Below are 19814 nucleotides of genomic sequence, written 5' to 3' on the forward strand. Positions count from 1 at the left end.
AATGTATTCCATGGTCATGACCTAATTGCCATGAATTAGTGTTATTCTCTTTCTTCTTTCTTATATTGTCTATCCTGAAAGTAAAACTTTCCCCTGAAGTAAATCTGGACGTCAAAGCCATCTCACCTGTTGAGGAGCTTGAGGAGGAAGGGGGCTGGTTGGTTCACGAGTGCCAGGCAGTATAGGCTGGAAAGGTGTGTTGGGAATCTGTCAGTTTGACTGTAGAGACGGCCATGCCATGGTGGCGTGAATGGCTGAGATTCCCGAGTACTGATTTGAACAAGGAGAAGGAAAGAGCTGTTAGTAGCTTTTATTTTATTGCCTTGAACATTTGAAATCCATTCATATTTGGGATGTGAATTAGTATCTATTAAATGCCTCTCTTGTCCCTGACATTCAACTAATCATTTGGTCTTTGGTGAGGGGAAAATAAAAATAACACCATAGATGACTTTTGTGCCTTGGTCTGTGTGAGCTGCTCTCTATGATTCATGAGTGCAACAGTGCTGTGCTACCAGACTGCAGATTTCTTCAGTGAAAGGTCTGTGCACAGCCCTGGCACATAACTTAGTGCCTCACACCCACAGGGAGTGTATTCCCTGGGAATCACTGAGTAACTGATTCAAGGACTAAACGTGGGTTATATGCTAAGTAGTCGCTGTGCTCGCTTTTTAGTTCATGAGAACTCTGAAGAACAGAGTCATACACACACTCTCAGAACCGGATTATCATCAGAGATGGACTGTGGGAGAGTGGGGGAAGCAAAGTGGGCCTCAAATCGCGAATGAAAGCATCACTGTAGAGGCCTTGCTCTGGGGACAAAGGGACCTTTTGTCGACGTTCCCTACACATGGGCATATGCTCCGAAGCAGCCGGTAGTCACTCAATGTGTTTAGTGTTCAATTTGACCTCCTCGGCCCACCCCTCTTCCTCCACTCTAGGCATCTGTGCTGAGTATACTCCTTAATGCTCTCCCCCAGGCCTGTCTCCTCTCTCTCTTTTCCCATCAATATCTTTTCTAATACCCACTGTCAGAGCCACTAAAAACTGCGAGGTTTGTTTCTTGACAAATATCCCATTTTCACAGGCAGTTGAACTGAACTGCAGCTTGTGCTCCGTTCAGACATGTCAATAAACATTATTGCAAAGACGTAGAAGCAATAATGGGAATGTATAAAACTCACCTTTATTGCTTCTTGCCATGAATTTACATGCTGCTTTAAGCAGCTTTCACTCCCTTAAGAAGAAGCTGCAGGAAATCTGTTTTGGGTTGTGTGGGGGACAGAGAAGCGGATTTGCTTGCAGTCTCCCTTGGAGACTGGAAGCAGAAGGTAGCAGTTGCCCGCCAGCTCAAATGTATGCACGTTATTTCATGCCGTCATGGTCTTGTATGAGTGATGCTGGTTGTTACCAGTGGGACCAGGGTCCTGCAGGGTGAAACATCCGAGGTCATGGAACAGCAGTGCTTGTTACAATAGAGATCACAAGCATGGTGATATTCTCAAGCCAGCTTTCCAGGCCCGTAAATCTGCTTCAGTGGGAGTACCATTGTATGCAGGGAATATACAATGAAGAGACTGGCCGTAGCGGTGGGAGAGGGATTTCACCCTGGTATACCTGACTCTGACACTGGGGACGTGGGGCCTGCAGCTGGTTGGTATCCTCAAGTAAGATGCTTGAGGTAGGTCCTAGAAAGCAAAGTGAGTCTCTGTGGATACAGTGTCCGGATGACGACTGGTATATCCCTGGGGATTGGACGTGTCATGGAATAGTGTGTCCCATGGTGAAATGCCCCAGATGGGTCTCTGAGTAGGGTTGTGACCCTGTAGCAATGGGTCCCACAAACAAGAGACACTCCCTGGAAATCAACCAACCAACATTTGTATAGATCTCAATCTGCAGATGACAAAGTTGAGGCAGAGAGACCCTCCGAGAGGCAGTCAGAATCACCTGTGTTCCTTCCTAGTCAAGTGTGTGTGTGTGTGTGTGTGTGTGTGTGTGTGTTTACATGTGTGCATATGTTCCCTTATGTGACGCTGTATCGTTTAGATGTCCTGTACTGCTTTACTGCAGGGACTCTGAGACCGTCTACAGCTAATGCCTACTGTAACACTGCCACCACTTTGACATTTCTCCTTTCCAGAGACATAACAGCACTCGGAATTATATTGATTTCACTTACCAGCTCCTAATATATCAAATTAATTTTGGAATTTTGTAGTGACACTGAGCCAAAAGGCATAGGTTTCTGTATACCATGCTTGGCTACAGTTGGTTTTGATTTGGAACGTAATACAGACCTTAAGAAGAAAACCGTTAAAGAAGAATAGCGTTATCAGAACATTCTGTATTCATTCTGATAAGGTGACAGTATCATTAAGCTAGAACAAATAGTAGATCTAATATATATTAACTTTATTGATAACTTTAATTGTATACGGCATATGTTTCAGCATTGATTCAATCGACCAATATTTACTGAGTACCTGTTATGTGAAAAACAGCGTGTTAGATAATAAGCTGTTTTAGGAAATCAGTTGGAATGGAGCATCTTCTTTTTTCTTGCCTCACTCTAATTCATTAATTAGTTATTTTTAAATCACAGTGAACATTCAGAAATGAGAGGCAGAATTCAGTCACAAGGGTATCTTCAGCAAAATACTTTTTGTTCTCTATTGAAGATAAGATTAAATAATAATCTGATTACCCCTGTACTGGTTTCTCAGTACTTTGTAGTTTCTTTCTTTTGTTTCCTAAGTCCAAGCCGTAGCCAGCCCCTGCCCTGATGTAAGGTTCCTATACATCGCACTCCACAAACACAGACTTGCCTCTGCCCCAACAGACACGGTGGCTTGACTGCTGTTTTTCTAACCTAGATTATTTTATCTGATCACAGTCAATGGGTATTTTTTGAGGCATTTGAGGCACGCAGGGAATGACCGCTTCTGTTCTCTAATGAGAACGTTACAAAATAACGAGCTGATGCAGAGGTACATAGGACAGACGTCATCTCTGCTTTATACTCCAGAGGGGACAGGCATTAGCCTGGCACCTGCTATCAGTACTGTGATGGAGAGGCACTATGGGAGTAGAGGGTAGATAGAAAAACAAAGGCAACATCAGGGAAATGAACTCTAAGTGGAACCTGGAAGCGTGAATAGGAGTTAGTCAACTAATGGAGAAGATTTCAGAGGGAAATGCCCAGAGGGAATAAAAGTGTGGTATTTCTGAGGAACTGGATAAAGGTCCATATGGCCATTGTACATGTATGTAGAGGGCCAGGCAAAAAGGAGGTGTGAGAACAGTGTTAACTCTGGGAAGAAAGCTAGATGCAGAGCCCAGATGCCTGATCAGGGTGCTGACCTAATTTTTAGGGGGATGGAAGTCATAGAAGAATTTAAAGGATGGTGCTGTATTAAAGACAAAATGTATGTACATAAATGTACGCATTTTACTTTGTCACAATAGGCGTACAGGATATTTCCTGTGACTTCTCACTTCCTGAGTTCTTCACCCATTTTCCGTCACCCACATTGGCCATCTTTATCTCTTCCTCAATATTTTCTACAGCCAATGCTAAACCCTGCAATTGATTCTTGAAAATCAATGCAGAAGGGAAGGCAAGCCCTGGGATTTTCTGGTAACCCACCCCCCCCACCTCAAAGCTTGTGCTGGACGGAGCCCATAGTCAAGTAACTGACCTCCTTATGGTTTCTGTCGTTCTGGGTAGACTTTCTAGCATAGGTCTGAGGTGAATTTGGTATGTGGAATAAAGTTGGGGCACAAGTTGGGCCCTGCCAGATCTTACAATAAGAGAGGGCTATTGTGACAAGATTTGGGGACATCAGAAGGATGGGGTGGATAATGATAGAATCTTTGTATCTGTGCTCTTAGTAACATAAAATATTAACATGACTCTTGAAAGAATTCTTTTAGAAACCCAGTATCCTGCCCGTAGTTGGACGTTTATTGTTAGTACTATTATGAAGCAAACCTGACAGTAATTCACGTTACCTCAACTCTCAGAGATTTCAGAGGGAGCTTCAGAATGCAATCCTGAAGCCCTATCTCTTAAGTAATGGCTTTGTCAGCTCACAAGAGATAGGTAGTGTAGAGGATAAGAGAAAAGAGTACAAATAAAGAAAAATCTTCAGTGCCCTAGATTATAATCTTCTCAACTCCTCGGGAATTCATTTCTGCACTCATGGTGGTCCTTCTCTTACTGTTCTTGACCTCTGAAGTTTATCCATATAACTGTGGCCATATCAGGTAATATCTAAATTGTAGTTCATCTGATTCATGGTGGCTTATTTGTCTAGTCATGCCATATGAAGGGAATCCTGATATACGGGTCCAGTCATTTTGTATGACATTAAGACAGCCCCCATTGGCTTGGGTCATTTGAATGTTAAGGTTTCGTAAACAGTGTTCCCACATGGGAATCCCTTTGTAAACTTGGCCACTTTCTCTTTCATTTCCATTCTAGAACTTCCCTAGTTTCCTCAGAGAATTGTTCTGCCAAAGACCTATACAGCCTCTAGCTCTTAGACTCTGGCAATATTGAAGGATGCAGCAGAAGGAACCTAGTACAGATGCTGCATACAAAGAAGCTAAGAGAAGTGAAGCAAAAGGGAAGGACAGGGAGGAGAGGAGGAGAGATTGCTTTGGGAGAATAATAGGAGATGTTTCCCCTAGTGCTTATAGAAGTGAGTTCGTTACTGCTCTGGAAAGTTCTTTCCTTTGGTGATCACATGTAACATTTATCAAGAGGAGTTTCATCTTTGCCATGGAAGCTACTGGAGAGACTCAGATGATCATGAGCATTTTTCACATACAGCCACTATGGAGAACAGTATGGAGGTTCCTTAAAGAACTAAAAATAGAGCTAGCATATGACCCAGCAGTCCCACTCCTGGGCATATATCCAGGGCAAACCATAATTCGAAAGGATACATGCACCCCAGTGTTCATTGCAGCACTATTTACAATAACCAGGACATGGAAGCAACCTAACTGTCCATCGATGGAGGAATGGATAAGGAAGATGTGGTACACATATACAATGGAATGTTACTCAGCCATAACAAATAATGCCATTTGCAGCAACATGGATGGACCTAGAGGTTGTCATACTGAGTGAAGGAAGTCAGACAGAGAAAGACAAATATCATATGATATGGCTCGTATGTGGAATCTAAAACAATGGTACAAATGAATCTATTTACAAAACAGAAATAGAGTCACAGATGTAGAAAACAAACTTATGGTTACCAAGGGGGCGAGGGGTAAATTGGGAGAATGGGACTGACATGTACACACTACTGTATGTAAAATAGATAACTAATAAGAACCTACTGCATAGCACAAAGAACTCTATTCAGTATTCTGTAATGACCTATATGGGGATAGAATCTAAAAAAGAGTGGATGTATGTATATGTATAACTGACTTACTTTGCTGTACAGCAGAAACTAACACAACATCGTAAATCAACTATACTCCAATGAAAAATTAATTTAAAAAATAATAAAGGAAGAGGAACCCTTTGCCTTGATAGTATGTAGTCTTAAACGGGCAAAAGAACTTTTAATATACCCAGGTAATAAGAAATAATTTTATTTTTCAGACTGTGACTTTGCTTATGTTGTGTGTTAGTCTTAGGCTTCCTGGTAGATGTTGGAATGGAGAATTTTAAAACACTGTATCTTGACCCTGCAGCACGATGAATTTATTTCAAGAAGTAGGCCAAACTGGAATAACCCAACCTAGAGCTTGATGTGCTTATGGAGGTGATATGGGTTCTGAGAAAAGGTGTCCCAATTCTAGATGATACAGAGTAGGGAAAGCATGCAAGAGCATAGACTGAAAAGCAGAAGGAGGACCATGCATTAGGGAGAAAGACAAAACCAGCATTTCCCTAGATGACTGGGCATGTGGGAATCTCAGAGAGGAGTGATGGCCTCAGGGAAGACTGTGAGCGTGTGGGTCATCCCAGTCTCAGCTCGGGGCTGGGATTCAGTGTAGGGAGGGAAATATGAAGTTCCTAGATGACAGGAAGGAATTGGGTTCCCCAGACAAGTTAGAGTTTCTCTCCAATATCACTTGGCAAAGGTAGAGCTGGAACCACGACTTCTTTACTGCTTCCAGCGCTCGTCCAGTCTCTCAGGCTGTGCTTGGCTCTTGGGCAGCGGGATGCATGGGGCCTCTAGGCTTCCACTGTAGTAACTTAGATGTTTCCTCTGTGCATCCTCCGTGCCTACCGCCATGGTCCCTGCTCCACCACACTTGGCAGTGTGTACACAGCCCTCACAATGCCATAGGCCTCCTGATTGGTAGGAAGCTGATAGTCCCTTAGAGACCATTCTGCTCACTTGGCACAGCTCAAATCACGTCTCTTGGCTTTTGCACACCAATCTCCTGTTCTGCTCAAATGCGTCGCCTTTGCCAGTTGGTGGGCTTCCGTTAAACCCACGCTGTGGGTGTTGCCCATCTCATGCTCCTCTGGATGTCTGATTTTGCCTTTGGCTCCGCATGGACTGGCTTGCCTTGCTGCCAGTGGGTTGAACTGACTGACCTGATTTAGATGTTTTCCACTGAGCCATCCTGTGCTTGGCTGGCAATGTAGTGCCTGTGCCAGTGGGCACGTTCCTTCCCAGGGGGCTACTTGGGCTCCATCTTCGACTTCCGCTGCCTTTCTCATTTCTTTTACCGTGCTGCTTGGCCAGGCTTACCCCCAGCACTCAATTGCCTCCGCATCGTGGCTGGCCCTCTCTTCTTCCACTGGCTGCTTCCTGGTAACTCTGACTTGTCTGACCCTGGTGCCCCCACCTTTCATGTGTAATGTGTTCTTCACAGCACGTTAAATTCAGTTTGACTGACTCATGGTGGCTAAGAACATTTCACACTATTATGTGGGATGTGCCGCACGTATGAATGGTTATTGGTAAAAACCAGATTCACCCATTATTCAGGTATTATCCTCCCTAACGATATTATCTATCTACTCTCAACCAAGAAGTCAGTTAATATCTACGAAGCACCCACTAATTTTACAGGTTCTGATCTCTCTTTACTGTACAACCTGTTAGCTATGAGAGTCTCTTGGAGACTCTTGGACGATTCATCTCAGGGGAAACTTTAAAGAAAACCCACTCCATTTTTTTACTTTAGACATGGCAACCCCACAATTATTCCAGACAAATGAGTATGTAATTTCTAATGGCCTCAGGAAGAAGCTCTAGGGAACTCATTCTAGTATTTAACAACCTTCTCTGATAGGAATATGTCAAAACCAATGTAATGTCTTATGCTCCTTTTCACCCCTTTATAAAGTTGGTTGCCTTTCACTCATCAGAGGACATAAACAACAGGTTATTAAATTTTTTTCTTTAAAATGACTTGTTAAAGTAAGAGAAAACGTGTACTAAATGCTGACCTATTTTTTCTTATTTTGTCATGACTACATGGTTCAAATCCCTTTCAGTTTCCTCCTTTAAGGATTTAGTTGATGAGCTCTCTAACTTGTAATATAGAGACTGATTTGGCATACAAGTAAGAGGAAAGCCCTCAACAGGCTCAGAATGCTTAGAAAAAAACAAAACAAATATCAACGAGCCAGCAAAGAATGTAGGGACCATCCACTTGGAAGTCTAGTGTTGGGATGTTAAGGCCACTGCCTGGGACCATGCCACTTCTGTGATTAAACCCATCTGTGGTTTCCCAATGACTATCCTCTGACAGTGCTTCTAGGCACAGCCATGGATCTTTGAAGGATATGGGTCCCTGCCTCCGTCACAAATGTAACTTCTCCTGTATTCCACTCTGCTCCCGTCTTACTGGGCTGCTTTCAGGTCCACAGATACCCTAAGTGATTTCTACCTCAAGCCTTTCATATGCTGCTGCTTCTACCCGAAACTTTTTCCATATCCCTTCACAAAGCTGATTCTATCTCATCTTTTAGGTTTTCAGATGAAATGTCATAGCGGGTGCCTACTTGATCATCCCCTCTTCTATTTTCTTTGTTGCTCTGCTCCCCCTACACCCCTTAATGGGATCTTAAATTGGTAATCGATTACTTTTTCGTTTGCGTATTTATGGTCTCTTGGCCCACCAGAACATGAGCTCCATCAGGGCAGCGACCTTTATTACTAAGCCTAATGTCTGATGTATAATACGCATTTAATAAATACTTACAGGATGAACATCTTAAATAGAATAATGCATCTCTTGGCTGTGAAAGAAAGAGGCCCTGCGAGTTCCTGGTGTTTTTGTGGTATTGGAACAGTACTATCTAAGAATCTGTTCCTGTGTTTGCTGCCTATCTTTCCCAGCCATGCACAAAAGGAGAGATGCTAGAAGCCAAGTCTAAGCTGCCAGGATTTGAAACAGCAAGCTTGTCCTGGAGCCTATCATCACTTCACATGCTTAAGGCTGTAGTTCATTTAATGCTAGTTAAGCTGGCACCCTGTTTCCACTACAAGGAAGAATGAGATAAAAAGATGCAAACAGAATAAGATAAAGGATCAAGGGGAAATGATAAAGAAATCAACCAGATAGGTTTCATCCTCAGTCACCTGCCCTTTGCTTCATATATTATTCCCTTGGAGGAGCTCATTCACTCTCAAACCACTAAATACCTTGTTTCTGATGCTGCCCAAAATCTTACCTCTAGTTCCACTTCTTTTTATTTACCGCAGACACAGATCTTTAGATTCTTGCTGTACATTACCAGCTTGGCATCCTTCTACTGATTTAACAGGTCTGGAACTAAACTCAATAACTTCATTTATTTAATAGTACTTATTGAATCCTTCTAATGTGCCAGGCAGTACTCTGGGTGCTCGGTTGCTCTGATGAACAACATCCATTCTAGCAAGGATGACTGGTAATAAACAAACGATGCCACAATCAACATGCGATTATTATCTGATACATCGTCTGACACATTTTCATTTTCAAGTGAGTTGCAATTATTTTTATCGCGTTGTAGATGTTCTTTTTGTATCCTGGTTACCAGTCCTTTGTCAGACATATGCTATGTGAATATTTTCTTCCAACGTATGGTTTGCCTATTCATTTTCTTAATATTGTCTTTTGATGAACATTGTTTCTAATTTGGATAGTTTATCATGTTACTTTTCTTCATAAGTTATTGCTTTCTGCATCCTGTTTAAAAATTTTTGTCTATAGCTAAATATAGGATTTTATATTTACTCTTATTACATTTCATATTGTTGGTTTCAGCCCAGTATTTTGGCCTGTCAAGATTATTGTGAGTCTAGCTCCTGTCTTCTGCTATATTAGATATTGCTTTCAGCTTTGAGTCACCTGCAAATTTGACAAGGTATTGAATGTTGAATGGGAAAGAACCTTTTTCCAGTGCAATTAGAATCAAGGATCACATTTCACCATCTTATTTTTCAGGATATCGTAGGAGACAAAGTCAAATTCTCTGCAGAAATCAGTAGCACAGAGGACTGACTGACTGTGGCGGTGATTATATTGGCAAGTTGTATACGATCCAGCATATACAACTTGCTTTCGCTACTCAGGAGCTCCATTTCTGAACTTTGACATTACTTTATTGAGTTACCTATTGCCACCTGGAGGTTACTGATTTCTTTTTTTTTAATTAGTTTTTATTGGAGTATAGTTGATTTCTTTTCTAAATTTCTTTTTCCAAATTGTCTCTCCGATATAATGTAAGCTTCAGCAGAGTCAACACCTTGTCTCTTAGTTACCAACATGTACCCAGAAACACATGGATACATTAATTAATATTTGTTGAATTCACTAACAAGCACATGTCCAAAATTTATCATTTAATGCTTTTTCCTAGAATTTTGTCAGAAATTGTCCATTTTTTTGACCTGAACTTAGGAAATTTGCCACTTTGTCCTCTCGACATCTGGGACATTTTCTGGCTCTAGTGTTCTGTTAATTACCTTTCTTGTGTTTCCATCATTTTTTTTTCTCCAGCTTTATCGAGGTATAATTTATAAATAAAATTGGAAGATTTAAAGTATACAGGGTGATGATGATTTAATGCAGGTATACATTGTGAAAGGATTCTTCTCCAATGAGTTAATTAACACATCCATCCGTTCACGTTTGCCATTTTTTGTGTGAGAATAGCAAATTTCAGTGTTACAGTACAGTGTTATCAGCTATAGTCACCATGTTATACATTAGATCCTCAGACCTTATTCATCTTAAGACTGACATTTCGCATTTTTTACCAACCTCTCCCTATTTTTCCTGGCAACCTACTCTATTTCCATAAATTAGCCATTTATTTAGATGCTACATATAAATGATACCATGTGGCATTTGTCTTTCTCTATCTGGCTTATTCCACTTAGCATAATGCCCTCTAAGTTTACCCACATTGAGGCAAATGGTAGGGTTTCTTTCTTTTTTTAGGGCCGACTAATGATACCCCATTATATATATTACATTTTCTTGATCTGTTCATCTGTTGACAGATACTTGGTTTGTTTACATACCTTGGCTCTTTTGAATAATGCTGCTATGAACATGGGAATCCAGATATCACTTGGAGATAATGATTTCATTTCTTGATATGTACACAGTAGTGGGATTGCTGGATCATACACAACTTGCCCATATAATCTAATATTCATTATCAGTATACCTGTATATAACTTTTCTGATATACAAGTATATTGATAATAAACATTTGATTATATGGCAAGTATCTTTAGAACCTGGGATTTAATTTACCTTGATATGAAGACTTGAATTCATTTGAGGGAGCTAAATTTATTGAGCCCAACCTGAGCAGATTCTTTGCTAGATACTAGAGAGACAGAAGTTTAAAAAAAATGAAGTTTCCATGTACAGTTAGTCCACAGCTCAATAATATGTGAGTCTGTATCTGATGATCTGACGCAGTTTTCTTACATCCATCCATACTAAGGAATGCCCCTCGGATAATCAAGAGCTGAGTTGAGAACCAGCTGCCTTGTCTTCACTTCCTATCTGGTCTGTTCTGTTCTCCCTCATCCCTCTATACAAGATGCATGTAAATGGAAATAATCACTAAAACCCCCAGTTTTTTGATACAAATACTTTTGTAACTAGTAATCTATAAGTAAACTGGAGATTTGTCATATAGAAACCCAGCTTGAAATTAGATGCTGTACATAATAAGAAATAAGATTTGACTCCACTCTTGAATAGAAAAATAGCTATAAAAATAATATTTATAAAATTAATAGCAAACTTAAAATTACTAGACCCTGAAGAACTAATAATAAAATTTGCTGACAATTTTGGAAAAGGGAAGGCAGTCTAAATTGATAGAGGTAAGGGAAATCCATGATCAGATTTGTTTGGTTCAGAGAAAGGATGAGGGTGTTCTGGATGTGAGAAAGGGCTGAGTAGAGACTGGTGGGCAGGAATGAGCTTGGTGTATGCGCAGACTGACCAGAGAAAAGTCAGTCTTCTCTGTGAGCCTTGGAAAATATGACTGCAAGAGTCCAATGGGACCTAAAGTACCAGCATGAGGACCTTGTATTTGATCTGAAAGACAAAAATGAAGCGCTGTAAATTCTTGTTTAGGAAACTGACTTAATAAAATCAAAATATTTAAAGGATGAAGGTGCTTTTTAATGAAGGTATTGGGTTGGCCAAAAAGTTCTATAACATCTTATGGAAAAACCCAAATGAACTTTTTGGCCAACCCAGTAGTATGGAAGTGATGCAGAGAAGAGGCAACTATGAGTAGCTATGAGCTAGTGCCATAAAATTAAAGTAATTAGATCAGAAAACATAGGACATTAAGAAGAAATATGGAGAAGCAGTAGACTAGATGTTGGCGTGAGAGGGATAAAGAAACACAGGTTTGTCTTAAATTTCAACTTGAGTGAACTAGAAAAATTTCTCCATTGGCTAGAATGGGATAATCTTGGGAAGCAAGTTCAAGTGGTTATAAATATGAGATTGAGGTAATAGTAAATTACCAAGGAAGACATATCTAATAGGTTTGGGAACCTTGAGACAAGTTGGTGCTGGAAAGAAAGATTGGGACGTAATTTGATTAAGGATAATATGAACAAAAAAATACATGAGGCCCTTTCAGAGAAAGCAGTCAAGGGATGCCAAGAGTTAGTGATTACACCCCAGAGAAAGTCCACAGTTGAGGTCAAGAAGAACTGGAGTTACGAAGGGAAGACAGAGAAAGTAATTCATGGCCTGAGAGAACAAGGTTGGTGCAGTAATGCAAAAACCAAAGGAAGAGGCTGGCCAAAAAATGCGGCAGAACATTTGAGGAGGATGAGACAAAGTCACTGGATGTGGTGAGAAGATAATCATGTCCTTTTTAGAAATAAGGAAGCTGAAATAAGGAAGCTGAAGCACCTAGACAAAGCCAATCTAATCCTTCTCCCTGGATTATGTCCAAGAGGCCCGTAGATGAGTTGTTCCCAAATACAAGTTCGTGATAACATTTTCACTGGTCAATGGCAAAATGATAACTATAAACAGTTGGTATGCAATTACATATGGTAGTGAAAATAAATTCCGTCCTGCAGACCTTCCTAATTTACCATGTGTCTTCTATTATGAAATTATAGAAACCATAGATGATGACTACTCTATATTTAGTTGGAAAAATAAATGATAGCTATATCATTTTCACTCTCTGTTTTTTTATTAAGGTGAAGTTCGGTAATAGTGATCTGATGATGTATTTGCTTCCCCTGGAACATGAAGTGGGGTGTTTCTGCATTGGTGCTTCCTTCTGTGCTCACAAACCACTGACATTCAGGGGGCCGGATAAGTAATAATTTATTCCACTTGAGCTGTTGAAAGATGCTCACATTAATACAAAAACACCATATCCTGACAGTTTTAAAGCCCAACTGCAGGTTCAGAGCCCTGTCACTTATCTTAAGCTTCTATGGAAAATAAAGATCAAATATCTCTGAAGCAGTGTTTAGTGTCACAGCTATTTCTGTAAGAGACAGGCTTTTTTTCCACCCACTAAATCCCTTGCACTGTATTATCATCTGAGTCTCCATTGTGTGATTTTCTTGAGGTTCTTGGATATGTAAGTGCAGGCAGATTGGCTGTGGTGAAGAATACATCTTTTTGGTTGGAGCCTCAAGAAATAGTTTCTAGTCATAAATCCGTTCACCTCTTTTGTGGTGTGACACTTTATAAGTTGTCTTCTGTGCCTTTGAAATAGGAACTTTAGTAATAATAATACCTAAAATAGGTAACGCACCTGTTTTGTTTTGTTTTTTGCGTTATGCCCGATTCTATACCAGTGTTGTACATAGATCAGATCCTTTTCTCTTTCAATAACCTTATAAGTTGAGCTCTACACTTATCTTCACTTTAAAGATAGGGATGTTAAACATCAGTTAGGTTAAACAACTTGCTTGTCAGCATGGCTAATAAACCCCAATGGAAGGTTTTAAACTAAAAGTCTGGCTCTACATGTCATGTTTTTCACTTTCGCAATTTGCTGCCTCAAGAGGGAAGAAAGCATAAGAAAACACATGCTTACCTTAGGGCATATTCTTATTCCAACTCTTATAATATTCAAAACATCTCCAGAGTTCTCTTTTCAGAATCTCTTCTAGACACATTTAAAAAATATATATATTCAGTGCTGTTGAAACTGTTTGGGGGGATAAAGTTAACATTTGGAAATGATCAATGTCAAAGTCAAAGACATTATTAATGTCAAAAGAGACATTTCTATCAGGGTGTTCTAAAAGTATGTTTGATTATGAAAAATAATATTCGACATAAAGATATAACCTCATAAACTGACTGTCTTACAAAGGAAAGTACTCAATGAATGTTTTGTCTGTTGTTAGAAAATCCGTCACATTAGCTATTGGTTATGTAATACTGGATCTCTCCCAAACTGTTCCTAAAGAATACTCTTCTTATCTCATGAACAGAGCCCCAGGTGACCTCTGAATGGGTAGGTCTTTCCTTGCTAGCAGTGCTTCAAGGCAAGCAGGGTTAATATTCCTGCCTACACTCTCAGGTGACCTCTCTACATTGGTGGGAAATCTCAGTGGGTGCAAACGTCATTCCTATAAAGGAAGACTATGCAGTAAGCACGGTTTTCTCTAGTCTGTTTGCTAATGATGTATAAACCTGGCCTGATAGAGCTACTCGTTTTGATTGCAGTAACTTGAGGTCTAGACTAGCTGTATCATTTAACATCTCAGTTCCTTTTCTCTCAAACATTGGATAAGAAATAAAGTTTTCCATGTTATTTTAGAGTAAATCATAACAGTTGGTATGAAATGTATGTGACCAAACATAAATTCATCGATATCCTTTGTGAGAAAGAGAAACAGACAGATCTCTCCATTCTGTCTACTGGGGCGCAGAGAGGTGAACTGACACTTTCAAAGGCACACAAGAGATAAATATCAGGACAGGAAACAGAAGCCAGCACTTAAGCTGTTATTCGGGCAGTGGGTACAACTGAACACCTTTTAAATTCATATAGGATCACTAGAAACTTTCAGTAGACCCTGTGTGAATCACCACGCGCAAATATGGTCCCATCAGAAAACATACATCACTTGTTGCTTGGTAGTAGAAGATGAAAATCAATCATGTGTTCTCAGAAAAGAGGACTCTGGGAATAAGGTCCCAAATAGTTATTTTCAGGCTGATTTGAAGTTACTGATGAGAAGTCAGAGGACAGTTAAATCTTCCATTCAGAGAGAGTAGGACAGACTTGTTTCTTGACTAAGATGAGGAATCATTTTTCACCCTCACCTGTGACACAAACTACATTTACTAGCTGCTAGTTTCCCCTTTCTGTATTCTGTCTGCATAGTACCACCAGCTGACACATGGAAAAGAAAGGAAGAGAAAGAGAGCAAGTTGGCAGGGAGTCGATATATTTCAGTGGTTTTTTTTTACTACGAGACTCTAGTAGCATTTAGTTGGTGAGTCTGAGCAGAGAATGAGTATTTCTAAAGTGACTCCATTATCAGTGGAAATGATTAAAGGCACAACAACAAAATCTATAGATTAATTAGCAGGCCAATGGTGCTTGAGTAGCTATTACTAAATTACATGGTTTGCATGCAAGGGAAAATATTAATCTTTGATGTTTTCCAGCTTGGGTGACGGGTATGTTAGAATTCCAGGTCAGTGAGAAGAGATTCCCATTGATTGGTTGATGGGTAATGAGATCGGAAAAGATAGTATCTGGATTTCCTTCAATTCTACACATTAAAGACTTAATCTTATTTTCTGTCAGTGATACATCCTTCTTGCTACAGTTACTGACAGTGAGATTTGAAGATTTGATTAATAATAAAGAAAGAAAGGATAACTAATGATACTATGTAAGAGGAGAAAAATCAGGGTCAGGAAAATAAGTGTTGGGTGAAAGCAGGAACGACAAGTTCTAGGAGAGGGAAGGGCAAGTGATAATCTTTTCTTTGGAAAGCTTACAGGTTTCAAGAAGGAGAGCAACAGATTCACTAAGAGGCCCACGTTTCATTAATCCATTTAACAAGTATTTATGGAGACATGCACACACACACACATATATACATATATGCGTGTGTATGTACTTTTTCTATACATAATTTATATATACATGATTTATATATACATATACCTTTTATATAGATACACATACCACACCGTGTGTGTGTGTGTGTGCATATATATATATATGTATATATATTCTTTCATATATATAAAAATTCTAGTGGGAGAGGCAGAAATACCTAAATAAATTAACTAATAAGTTAATAAGTAAAAAGTGCTAGGAATCAAGAAAAAGTGGAGCCAGTTAAGGGACTGGGCATTTAAAACAGTGGCTGGGGTCAGGTGTCAGGATCAAATAGGGGTGGTCAGGGTAAGCCTCTTTGGAAAGTTAACATTTTAGCAAAGACTTGGAGGAGGTGAAAGAGTTTAGGTGTACAGATATCCTAGGGAAGACTGGTCTAATCAGAGGAAACAGCCAATGCGAATGTCCTATAGTGTTACATGGCTGGGGAGTCAGTGGAGGAGGAAGGATGCCAGTGTGGCTGGAGTGGAATGGGCAGAGGGATGGTGGGGTGGCGGTGGAGATCGTAGAGAATAAGGTCAGAAAGAAAGCAGGGATTAAGTATATAGGTCCTGATGGGCCTCTACAAGGACTCAATTTGGAGGACTGAGCCACAGTTCTGGGTCCCTCTTTCCACCCCAGGTATGAAGAAGGAGCAAGACATTTATGATTGTGCCAGTGAGAGACAGTGTTGCAGTAACATGATACGTGGAATTAATCAGAGGGAAAGAATAACCCTTGGGGTTTTTCCCATAAATGCAACTAACAGCAAACAATCAGGAGAGACATTTATGCAAATAGGGAACTGTACTCTAGGAATCGGGAGCCAACTAGATTGCACTAATGTGCAGAATAATCAAACTGTCAGAGTGCTTTTGCTTTTAGGTCTGCATCTAGGCAGGCAGTGCCTAGAACATTTTATCTCATTTCCAAGTGACTTTTATGCCCATTAAAATGTTGTTTTCATTTCAATTAATATTTCAGCCAGTAATACAATTATGAAATGGAACTTTTGCTGTTAGCTATTTCTAGAAGGCAGAGTGAAAGGAGTTAGGAAGTGGAAAGGAAATAGAGGGAGGTTTTCCTGGCTAGAACACAGTATGGTATAAGCAGATATTTGAAGATATCGGTAATCAGCCATGTGACATAATCTCCTTCCCATTTTGATTGCAAGGAAATGCGATTAGAGTATGGGGGGCTCAGATTGGAGCTGTACCTTGAACCCCTTTTAAGGGTCTAAGGCTGGAGCAATTGGTTGAGGAAAGCCGTCTTTCAGGCTCCTTTGGCTCAGGTTCGTACTCTTGCACAGAACTTCTCTTCCTAGCGGGAGTGTGAGTGGGCAACCAAAGCCTCTTTCTACTATGGGGACCACATGCATTGGCAGTTTTATGTCACTTAAGCAAAATATCATTCTAGTGAATGTTTCTGGGCTGTATATGTCCGTTCAAAAGATAGATATGCTGCTTGGTTATACTCAGTTTTACAAAGAATGATTTCTCATCTCGAATAGGTGTAGTTCCAGAAATAACTTGGAACGTCTACCATAGCTATAGCTTTAGATCCGTGCGTCCCATTTCACAATGTTGACAGTGTTGATGTTTTTGCATGGGGCTTTCAGGATTATCAACTTTCTGTTCAAACCTCTTTGAATTCAGATAGGATCTTTAATGTACCATTCTAGATAAGAGAAGGGGTAATATTTCTCACTGAACCTCTTCAGATGACTAATTGGCAATAATCAGTCACATGGCCCTAAAAGCCATTCCTTAGGTCAGCTGACTTTTTGTTGCTACAGCCAATAATTGTTCACACACAGTGACCTGTCCAGTGGGATACTGTATAAAAGGAAAGAGTAAACAGTGGGTAAGGATACTTGATATTTCTTTCCCATCCTTGCTATAATTGGCTTCTTCTCCCTTTAGGATATGAGACCACTTAATAAAAGCTCCAGACTAATTTTAGGAAAAGGATTTTCTTTCTTGCTATCAGAGAACCGTACCTAATGACAGAGAGATTATTACACTAAACTATGTTTCTGATGCCTCCTAACGTTGAAAACTAGCTCCAGCTTTCAGCCTTGAAATCGTATTCTCGTCTTTGTTTGCTCAAATAAAAAAATATTAAACGTGTCAAATAGGATGGATAAGACAAAAGTGGTTTCTTTTAGTGTACTGAGTTATGGGAGTGCCTCTGCAGAACCATTTTTTAAAAATTTTATTGAAGTGTAGCTGATTTACAATGTTGTGTTAGTTTCAGGTATACAGCAAAGCGATTCAGTTATGTATATAATATACATATATATTATATATATATATCCTTTTCCAGATTCTTTTCCCTTATTATGAAATATTGAGTATAGTTCCTTGTGCTATACAGTAGGTCCTTGTTGGTGATCTATTTTATGTATAGTAGTCTGTATATGTTAATCCCAACCTCCTAATTTATTCCTCCCCCGCCCTCCTTTCCTCTTTGGTAACCCTAAGTTTGTTTTCTGTGTCAGTGGGTCTGTTTCTGTTTTGTAAATAAGTTCATTTGTATCATTTTTTTTTATATTCCACACATAAGTGATATCATATGATATTTGTCATTCTCTGGCTTACTTCACTTAGTATGATAATCTCTAGGTCCATCAGTGTTGCTCTGCAGAGCCATTTTGCATAATGTAGGCATCAGGTGTTCCTAGAACTGGGACACTACCCTCATCCCTAAGTGCTGGAGCCTCCCTAAAGCCACAGGGTTAGTTAAGTGAGGCAGCTATCTCATAAACGTGAAACACCTGCTTGCAGAATGGAGGAGGGAGGTGGCCCTGTAATGCCTGTACCTGGAGAGGAAGCAGCTCAGTAACAATCAATCCCAACTTGATGAGTTTTCTGCATAAGTTTCTATAAGCTCAGCCCTCTTCGCATGGCAGTATCTTGGCAATTCCTCATAGCTCTTCCCTTCCTATCATCATGAAAACCTATATACAATGTGAAACAGTGGGAGCAGGGCCACTCTCTGAAGATGTAGGAGAGATTAACCTGCATCAGTTACAGTTTCCCCTACTCCAGTTGTGTTTGTTTCCAAGATTTTTATCCAGACAGTATGTGAACTTGTAATAAACTTAGTTAAGATGCCCATTAAACGCCCAATCCACATTTGAGAGACCTTTTTTGGGTCAGGGCCTCCTGACTTCCTGGTGTAAAGAATATTGGTGGGCATCTCAGGTGTTCTCTCCCCCCAAAAAAGCAAGGAATTGTAGTGCTGAATATCTACCTCTACCCCGTTCATAAAGACAGATTGCAGTTTGTTCAAAGATCAGGGGAATTGTAGGATATCATCAGGATATAAAACACATTTTGCAAAGCAGCGCAAAATGCAGGCCATGGTGGATTTACGCAATCCAGTGCCCGTGCCGTTTCTGCTGTTACTCTCTTCCAAGCCTGCACCCACAGGTCAGCAGCACGTCTGCATTAATTGCAGGGCTGTGATCCTCTGCCTTGCTTCTCCAGCCCTCGGGTTTTGGTAATGCCATCTCAGAAAACCAATGAGTGTAAAGTGGAAGTTGGGGCAAGACGAAGAGTCATATCAATTCCTCAGTCTCTACTGATAAGAAATCGTTTAGAGAGGGCAAGACTTTCATCTCAAGGTCCTTTAAAATCACACTGCGCTAAGATGGAGGGAACATGAAAACCATCTCTTAGTTAGGTCAAGTGAGGAGTAGAGGGGTTACCCACCGATAATAATGAAAGTTAATAATAATAATAATAATAATGTGGTATTGCTGGCTGTGGCTTCCTCCACACATTCCTCCCCAAAGTGTGACTCATTAATGATTTGCTATGAGTTAAAAGGGTGTTGGCAATAAATGCTTAAGAGAAACTTCCAAAAATAACACAATGGCGTGAATGTTTCTGAGATCTTGTGTTAGGCATATTTTATGAATTAGTAACACTAATAAGCCGATTACTTCAAAGAAATTCATTTCTTGGAATTTATTCAAAGCAACTCCTTTGTCTATTTATTTACCTCTGATAAATTACCTTTTGTCGACTTAAGAGAAATGGCATTTTCCTGAAAAGTTGACAAAGTACCTTACCAACACTAGCACTCTCTTAAAGTAATCACCACTGGTACTATTAGGCTGAAAATAAATCATTTTATATAACTGAATGCATTTCATTTCTAATGAAGTTTCTAAAATTCAACAATATTCTTGGGTGCCTATTACATGCAAGACCTTCTGCTGTGCCTTCTGGGGAATTCAGAG

The sequence above is a fragment of the Tursiops truncatus genome, chromosome 4, assembly GCF_011762595.2.
Source record: "Tursiops truncatus isolate mTurTru1 chromosome 4, mTurTru1.mat.Y, whole genome shotgun sequence".
In the NCBI taxonomy this organism is placed as follows: domain Eukaryota; kingdom Metazoa; phylum Chordata; class Mammalia; order Artiodactyla; family Delphinidae; genus Tursiops; species Tursiops truncatus.